Genomic DNA, 9,754 nt, shown 5'->3' with positions numbered 1-9,754 from the left:
TTTGAGCTTGAAGTCAAGGTCATATGACACTTCACCCCGCCCCCCACTCCCCATTGGCCCTGGTTGGCAGAGGGCACCACAGAGTTCTGATTGATTGGGCAATTTTACCAGCTGTCCCATATGCATCATACGGAAATATGGTCAGCAGAGCCAAGGGATTGCTGCTAGATTAAATTTCCCATGGAGCATCACAGCCAAGGACATGTGTTATTGGTTGTTCATGCCAGTGGGTGGCAAACTGAGTCAGAGCTGCCTATATCATGAGGTTGGGTAGTGGGCGTTCGCTTAGCAAGCGTACGGTTCTGTATAGTTGCATGCTTATTTCTATGCTGGTACAGGACTGCCCTTCCCTTTACAAGCTCTCCTGGTTTGAGGCACTGCCTCCGTGCTTGTGAGGGAAGGAAGCATTTGCCCACTAAGGATTCAGGGGAGGTGCGTCGGGACCCCAGAAGTGCTGGCTGGGGTTGCTCCAGCCGGCAGTCTGTGTTACTGTTCAAATGAAGCCTGTAGGTAATAGAATTGCCCCTAACTGCGGCAGCCAACACCCAGCAGCCGGGGTGACACACTTTGGTTTCTCCAGACTCCCCTGTCGATTCTCTCTGTAGCAAGCAGGCCCTTTGCGTGGTAACATTTCATAAGGAACCCCAATTTTCTTGCCAAACCCAGAGCACTTTGGAACAGTCCTGACTGGACGGCTGCCCTCCCCCTTGGCCACATGGTCCCAGCCAGTCTGGAGGACAACACCCCAAACCAACGTGAAGGTGTCTTCAACAATCAGTTTAAACACAGCTGGGATCACAAACCCCTGCACGCATCTGGCAGTAGACAGCTGACGGTGGCAGAGTTAAGGAGACCGGGGTGCTTTAGCAATGCGTGGGGGTTGCTTTGGATTCTAACCTCAGTGCGGGATTCTGGATGGCTCCAACGACAACCAGGGCCTGGTGAAATGCATCCTAGAATTCTCAAGGAGCTGATAGAAGAGGTATCTGAGCCTTTAGCAATCATTTTTGGAAAATCGTGGGAGACGGGAGAGATTCCAGAAGACTGGAAAAGGGCAAATAAAGTACCCATTTATAAAAAGGGGAACAAGAATAACCTGGGAAACTACAGGCCAGTCAGCTTAACTTCTGTGCCAGGAAAGATAATGGAGCAGGTAATTAAAGAAATCATCTGCAAGCATTTGGAAGGTGGTAAGGTGATAGGGAACAGCCAGCATGGTTTTGTTAAAAACAGATCATGTCAAACCAATCTAATAGCTTTCTTTGATAGAATAACAAGCCTTGTCAATAAGGGAGAAGCAGTGGATGTGGTATACCTAGACTTCAGTAAAGCATTTGACACGGTTTCACATAATATACTTATCAATAAACTACGCAAATACAACTTAGATGGGGCTACTATAAGGTGGGTGAACAACTGGCTGGGTAACCGGACCCAGACAGTAGCTATTAATGGTTTTCAATCCTGCTGGAAAACTATAACTAGTGGGGTTCCGCAGGGGTCTGTTTTAGGACCGGTTCTGTTCAATGTCTTCATTAACGATTTAGATATTGACATAGAAAGTACATGTATTAAGTTTGCAGATGATACCAAGCTGGGAGGGGTTGCAACTTCTTTGGAGGATAGAGTCATAATTCAAAAGGATCTGGATAAACTGGAGAAATGGGCTGAGGTAAACAGGATGAAGTTTAATAAGGACAAATGCAAAGTGCTCCACTTAGGAAGGAACAATCAGTGTCACACCTACAGAATGGGAAACGACTGCCTAGGAATGAGTACAGCAGAAAGGGATCTAGGGGTTATAGTGGACCACAAGCTAAATATGAGTCAACAGTGTGATGCTGTTGCAAAAAAAAAGCAAACATGATTCTAGGATGCATTAACAGGTGTGTTGTGAACAAGACACAAGAAGTCATTCTTCCGCTCTACTCTGCGCTGGTTAGGCCTCAGCTGGAGTATTGTGTCCAGTTCTGGGCACCGCAGTTCAGGAAGGATGCGGAGAAATTGGAGACGGTCCAGAGGAGAGCAACGAGAATGATCAATGGTCTAGAGAACATGACCTATGAAGAAAGGCTGAAAGAATTGGGCTTGTTTAGTTTGGAAAAGAGAAGATTGATGGGGGGACATGATAGCAGTTTTCAGGTATCTACAAGGGTGTCATAAGGCAGAGGGAGGGAACTTGTTCTTCCTTGCCTCTGAGGATAGAACAAGAGGCAATGGAGTTAAATTGCAGCAGGGGAGGTTCAGGTTGGGCATTAGGAAAAAGTTCCTAACTGTCAAGGTGATCAAATACCGGAACAAATTGCCAAGGGAGGTGGTAGAATCTCCATCACTGGAGATATTTAAGAAGAGGTTAGATAGATGGCTTTCAGGGATGGTCTAGAAAGTGCTTGGTCCTGCCATGAGGGCAGGGGGCTGGACTCGATGGCCTCTCGAGGTCCCTTCCAGTCCTACTCTTCTATGATGCTATGATTCTATGACCAAAAGTGAGCTAAGAGAGCTGAGGGGGGCAGGGTACAATGGGGAGAGGGCCAACTGGGGGGCTGTCTGATCAGGAGTGGGGAGAGCTGGAAACAGTGCAGTTGTGAAGGACTTCAACATCACACTCTGCCCAGGCTATCCTGGAGCAAAGGGGCAGAGGCGGAGAAGAGCCGACGCAAGAGGCAGGTGTGTGTAGCGTTACTGGGTGGGAGATCACTGGACCATTACTGGGGCGTCTGGAAGCCGGGGACAGAGGTGGGGAGCTGAGACGAGGAACGTGCTACAGAACCAGGAGGCAGTGGCTACCCAGGGAGGCAGGCTATGGGGTTTCAGTTGGGTAGGACAGACTGTCAGGCTAGGGGAAGGGCAGGCCCTGTGTGACAGGAGCTAGGGGAGGCTAGTGGCCCAACACTGATGCTTGGACAAGCCCAGCTCGCTCACTTAAGCTGTGGACCCTTGAAGGGGCCAAGCCCGGAAGAGTGCTGGGGAGTGGGGAGGGATAGCTCACTGGTATGTGCATTGGCCTGCTAAACCCAGGGGTCTGAGCTCAATCCTCGAGGGGCCATTTAGGGATCTGGAATAAATAGAGTTAAAAAAAAAATCCATCGGGGGTGAAGATCGGCTCTGTTGTGAGTGCAGGGGGCTGGATGTGATGACCTCACAAGGTCCATTCCAGCTCTATGAGATGGGCTGAGCTGGTGCTGGAAGCCAATCAGCTCCTGCAGCCTCTGTGTGCAGAGGTTGTCCAGGGCCATGTGGCAATAGCTGGGATATCCCCTGTCACTCATATGCATGTGTTTGGCCATGATATTGACTAACAGTTGCATGGCCACCGTAGTGGGGCTGGGGTGTAGCTGTGCACCATGGCAATGAAGGAATCCAGGAGGCAGAAGCTGGGGAAGTGGTGGATCAGACTGGCCAGGTACCACTGGCTCTGTGTGTGCATCTACACTTGCATTCCTCTTTTGAAAGAGGCATGCAAATGAGGCAAACCAGAAATGCAAATGAAGCATAAATTTGCATGTTGGCACCTCATTTGCATATTCTAATTTCAAAAGCGCTTCTTTCGAAAGACGAAAGCCAGTGTAGACACTCCTCTTTCGAAAGGAAACCCCCATCTTTGCAAGAATCCTTCTTCCCATTAAATAAAGGGAAGCAGGATTCTTTGGAAGATGGGGTTTCCTTTCGAAAGAGCAGCATCCACACTGGCTTTCTTCTTTCGAAAGAAGCGCTTTTGAAATTAGAATATGCAAATGAGGTGCCAAACATGCAAATTTATGCTTCATTTGCATTTTTGGTGTACCTCATTTTCATGCCTCTGTCGAAAGAGGAATGCAAGTGTAGCCACACCCCGTTTGTTTTCCCCTGAGGTATCACATCTCAGTCAGAAACTCGGCATGGGAGCCATCCAGCGCCTGAGGGCGGGGTCCAGCCTGGGCGAGGGGAGAGCTGCAGGAAGCAGGCCCAAGAGCGGGAGTCATCTCCCCCACCTCCCCAGGCTCATGAAGTCGTCATATAACCTTTCACCCCGGCTACGTCTACACGTGCTGCATCGAAATAGGCTATTTTGATGAGTAATGTCTACACGTCCTCCAGGGCTGGCGACGTCAACGTTCAATGGCGACGTTGGGCAGCACCACATCGAAATAGGCACTGCGAGGGAACATCTACACGCCAAAGTAGCACACATCGAAATAAGGGTGCCAGGCACAGCTGCAGACAGGGTCACAGGGAGGACTCAACAGCAAGCCGCTCCCTTAAAGGGCCCCTCCCAGACACACTTGCACTAAACAACACAAGATCCACAGAGCCGACAACTGGTTGCAGACCCTGTGCCTGCAGCATGGATCCCCAGCTGCCGCAGCAGCAGCCAGAAACCCTGGGCTAAGGGCTGCTGCACACGGTGACCATAGAGCCCCGCAGGGGCTGGAGAGAGAGCGTCTCTCAACCCCTCAGCTGATGGCTGCCATGGAGGACCCCACAATTTCGATGTTGCGGGACGCGGATCGTCTACATGTGCCCTACTTCCACGTTGAACTTCGAAGTAGGGCGCTATTCCCATCCCCTCATGGGGTTAGCGACTTCGACGTCTCGCCGCCTAACGTCGCTTTCAACTTCGAAATAGCGCCCGGCGCGTGTAGCCGTGACGGGCGCCATTTCGAATTTGGCGCCGCTACTTCGAAGTAGCGTGCACGTGTAGATGCGGCCCCTGTGTGCTCTGGTCGGCTCACCAGCATGACACTCCTGAGCCCGGCCCCTGCCCTGTGTGGGGGACAAGTTCTGTAACCACCATGCCCGGGGGGGCACCCAGGGCTGCGTCTTTGGGTCTGGCTGCGGGAGCATTGGGTGATCCAGTGCATGGGGGCCGGCTAGCTGGGGAGGGAGGGAATGGCGCACAGGTCTTTTCCCCACTCACCCACACGATGGCAGCAGCGCCTCATATTCCTGCCTCAGTCCCTTTCTCCATAGAAGACTCCCGTAAACCCTGGAGCTGCTTTGGGTGCGTAGCAGGGAGGCGTCTAGGCTGTGCTGGGCCAAGTGAGATGTGGGACAGGGTGAGCGAGGAGGCCCATGGCTGCCAGGGCTGATAGCTCTTTGCAGGAGTCCCCAGGGGTGGCAGGTGGGGCCCCACTGGTGGCACAGGAGGTGTTTGCATGAGGGATTCCTGGCAGAGGCTGGGCGCCCTGTGCAGGAGCTCAACAGGGATCTCCCGCCACGGGCATTGCCCAGCCCACAGCTACGCTCCCCAGCCCACGTGAGGTCTCGCAGGGGGGAGCTGGGCTCAGGGCCAATCCCACAGGGATTCTGTTGGTGGCAACAGGACCTTGGTGCCCCTGGGGAATAGACAGGTAGAGTCTAGGCATCTCTGTACCATGTTGGCCAACACCCCACTTCCCAGGCTGCCTCTGCCTCACCACACCCCTAGGGCCCGTCAGTGCAGGCAGACACTGCCTGGAAATCAGGCATGGGGATGGGCTCCGGGTGGAGGTAGGTAACACCTCCAGCTTGACCCCTTGATCTTAGCAATGTCCCTGGAGGCCTCGTACAGCCCTCCACAGTGCCCTGCGGGGGCAGCAACAAGCCATGGCTAATGGGAACAGGAGCTGAAGGGTGGTGTGGAAAGGGCCCATATGTATGGGGATCCCAGCCTGGCACAGGGGCAGGAACCTGAGCTTCCAACTCTACCACGCCTGGAGGAAGATGTGTCCAGGTGAACCCACCCCAGCCCTGCACTGGCAAGGAGCTGCTCCTTGTGTTCCTGCCCCATAGGACAGGCAGCTTGGGTGGAGCCGAGGGGCTCAGGACAGCACTGCACGGTGGGATCCGGGGGTTGGGCCCAGACAGGACAGATGCTCAGTTGTGGGGCTCGTCCTGAGGCTGTGGGCCCCACAAGCCCACGGACGTGGTGGCTGTGCCCAGCAGGGCCCAGGCCTGGGTAAGATGCTACGTAAACGTTGGTGAGAAAATCAGTCGTCTGTTGCCACTTGCCAAGGGAGACGTGCAGCCAAGTGGGAAACTCCCAGTGCAATGAGTGATTTGCTCCATGCAACCCCCACCCCCGCGGCCCGTAGCTAGCCCGGTCCCCAAAGCCACGTCCTTCCCTCCCAAGCCAGCCTGGCCCCTGCCTCCAGGCCTCCCAAAGATGAAGGGCCTGGAATCCCAATTCCTCCCCCTTAGCCTCCTTGGCCCCCTTCCTGGGACCCCCCCCCTCCCCCGAGCCAGCCAGCCCCCAGGTGCAGCATGGTGCTGCGGGGGCGGGGGGCGGCACCTCTCTGCGCAGCTGGCTTTGAACTCGGGCCATGAATCCACCAGCCCCTCATGCCCAGACGGGTTCCTGCGATGTATGTCTCTCACAGCACCATGGACCTGCCAGCAGCACAGCAGGTGTCAGAGCTGGGGAGGGGGCAGCAATTCCCCCTCCCCGGCCCCCCGACACCGTCGGGAGCCTCCCGCTGTTTATGGGCGGGGAAGGGGGTTGGATGTTCAGCTTGTGATCCCCTGCCACGGGGGACATTGTAGCTCCTCTTCAGAACGGTCAACCTCTCCCTTCCTGCCCGTGGGGCTGACGCAGGGCACAGCAGATGGACGATGAGGGTGGGGGGGCCCAGTCCTTCTCCCCCATCTCTACTCTCCTGACTTTGGGGGCTGGGCACTGAGTTGTGGTCCCAGGGCTTGTACTGCCGGGAAGACCCTGATTGCGTGCGTGGCCAGGGGAGCAAATGGGCTGGTGACATCCACAGAGCAGCCCAAGCCTGTGGGGAGGGGCCTGCGCCCCTGCCTGGTCTCTAACCAATCTCCTAGGGGAGTCTGTAGGGCGCAGACAGCGGGGCTGAGCACAGGCATCCCGCTGGCAATGTCTCAGGCAGATGCTTTTGTAGCATCGTCTCCAGCAGATGCAGCTTGGAGGAGCAGTTTCCAGCATCTCAGGTCGGGCTGACCACAGCACAGCACAGGGCAAAGTAAGTGTGAAAAGCCCAGGCCTTGTTATTCAGGGTGGCAGAGGGCGAGATGGCGGGGGGGAGGTACTTGCCTATATAAGAGAAGCCCCTAATACCAGGACACTCATCATCCTTATCGGCAATGAGATGGGGATAGCTATGACTGTCTGCCACCTGCTTCGCTGTTTGGACCTGCCTGGCAGTACCAAAACAACTAACCCTATGTGTAGACCCTACAATAACAAACCAGTCCAGGTACAGCCCCTGTGCCACCAATGCCTCTACTATAACAAGCTATGTCTGTCCGTCACCCCAGGTGAGTACAGGGCTCATGGTCCCCCGGTAGCTGCCACCCACCAGGACAGTCGCCGGGTCCTTGAAAGGAACAGCCGTGGGGTTGCATGACGGCAGCTGATCCCTTCGGAGTGTCGCCTTCCGGGGGCAGCTGCACTCGCTCATCCCAGAGCAAATGAACCTTTAACAGAAGAGTGTGAGTACGTCCCAGAGCCAGGCACAGCGACGGCCCTGAGGCTGCAAGGCCGAGTGGGCATTGCCCTGGTCACAGATGGAGGGGCCGCCGGAGAAATGCCAAAATATCCACAATGCACCAGGGCTGGGAGCACAGCCGGGGCTTCCTTGCCCTGTGCTCTGCCAGTGCCCTTGAGCCCCAGGCCGGGCTCCTGCTAACCATCCACCCTTGTCACATTGCGGGCGCTAGCTTGGGCCTGGCTCCCTGGCTGCGGCCAGGCCTTTGACCTGTATGTTTCTGTCACCACTTACTCTGTGTGCGCAGCGCAAGGGGGCCCCAGTCTCGGTGACTCTGAGTTTGTATCGCACCTGGTGCGACTGGCGCTACCTGGAACCCGACCAGTTTCCCACTCAGATTCCCCCTCCAATTTCAACACTCCATCATGTCTGAGGCCCAGCTGGAAGCAGCAGGGATTCAGGTGCCTCCGGGGATATCACGGACTTGGCCTCTGAGTGATCACATACAATCCCCATCCAGCGTAAAAGCTCTCCAGATGTTTTGCAGTTTGTTGATGGAGGACACGCTTGTCAGGCCTGGTTAGTCACCAGATGGCCCCCTGGAAGGTCACAACGCTCCAGCCAGGGCTCATCCAAATCCCAGACTCTCTTAGCATGCTCCAGCTTATGCACGGGTACTGTTGGCACGTCTTGTCTCCCACAACTGACTCATGGGCCAGCAGCTGTCTGAACCGCGACTACCTCCTTGGAGAAGCCAAATTCATTAACCTGCAGGGAAGCTCGACACAGTTACATCTCCTGAAACCTCATTGGTACCTCTGAACACCAATAACATGGTCAATAGGAAGAATATGGATTCCTGTCTGCCATAACCCAGTTACCAATGCAGAGGCAGAAATCTCTTTCAGTCACATCTACTCTGTCTCTGGGCCTGAGCTACAGATGCTCTAGCGCTATCTTCCAAAGAGTTGTCTCCCATCCAGCCATTTGCACCTCACCAATCTTTGCAAAGAAGGGTTGATCTCTGCAGCCCTGTGTGGTCTAGAGGGTGCTAAACAAGGTCACAGTCCTGAATCATTACCCTTATCAGTGAGCTTTTTGAGTGTCCTCGTTTCACCAAGGTCTTCATGCAGACAGATCTCTGGGAAGCTCCTAACCTGACATAGCTTAGGAAGGGAGACAAGTGAAAGTCTATCTTCTGTCCCTGATACAGACATTAATATCTGGTTATGCTGTTTGGCCTGTGCAGGGCTCGGGAGGTTTCCAGCATTTCAGCAATGAGATCCTCAGGGCCACGCAGGACCACTTTGTAGTTATCTGCAATGCGGATGGCCAATGACCAGGCCCATGGTCACCATATATGCAGGTGTCCCAGAGCTAATCCATCAGAACCATCTGTATGCTAAGCCTGAGACGTGTAAGTTTAACCAAGAGCAGTATTCTCAGAAAGGAGTAATCACAGACTTACCTAAGGTGGTGACCCTGGGCTACCCAAGTCCATCTCCCTACTAAATATCTCTCTCTGGCCATACACTTGTAACTGTCGTGTTGTGGGCCCTAGTTTGGGCCTGGTTCCCAGGTAGTTCCTACAAAGGAGACCCACAAGAGCCAGTGACTCCTAGGGATTGCCTATTTTTACTGGCGACTCATTAAGGTGTTTCCTAGCCTATGGCTGCATTCCTGCATAGGGGAGCCCAGTTCACCTAGTCCCTGGAAGTCAAATCAACTTTCAACTAAGAAGAGATTTGTGCGGTACCGACCCTGACCCCCACAAAACCATTTACTGCAGAGGCTGACACATCACATTTTATTCTGGGCCTGGTGTTGTCCCTGCCAACATGCCCCCAGGACCGACGGCACCACTGTGCCTTCTACCCACATCAGCTAACACAGGCAGAGAAGAAGTTGTTAGCCACCAAGGCAGCCTTTGAGGAATAACATCATTGGCTAGAAGGGGCCAGGCTCCTAGTTATAAATCCAGTCACAGGATTCTGGAATACCGCCAGACAGCAAAGCACCTTATCCAATGGCACATCCTCTGTTGCCTTTCCTTTGACCTGTTCCATTTTGTAGTCACCTATTGTGTGGGGGCCAGAGCTAAAAAGGCCGATGCACAGTCCCATAAGGAAGAGCAATGACTCTGCCGGGAGAACTCCTGCCACTGGTCTGAAGCATCCCATCTTGTTGACGGGACTACAGACATTCTCCATCTGTCCCTTGTTGCCTGCAATGTTCTCTGTAAGCGGAGCACTTGGCCGGTTGCCCAGGAGAGATCCAGGTGCTGCCCAGCTGATTGGCAGAGCGCCCACAGTACCCACAGCCGGCAGCATATGTTTCTACTGGAGGTG

This window comes from Carettochelys insculpta, chromosome 6 (assembly GCF_033958435.1).
Source record: "Carettochelys insculpta isolate YL-2023 chromosome 6, ASM3395843v1, whole genome shotgun sequence".
In the NCBI taxonomy this organism is placed as follows: Eukaryota; Metazoa; Chordata; order Testudines; family Carettochelyidae; genus Carettochelys; species Carettochelys insculpta.
This window is presented reverse-complemented; position numbering follows the sequence as displayed.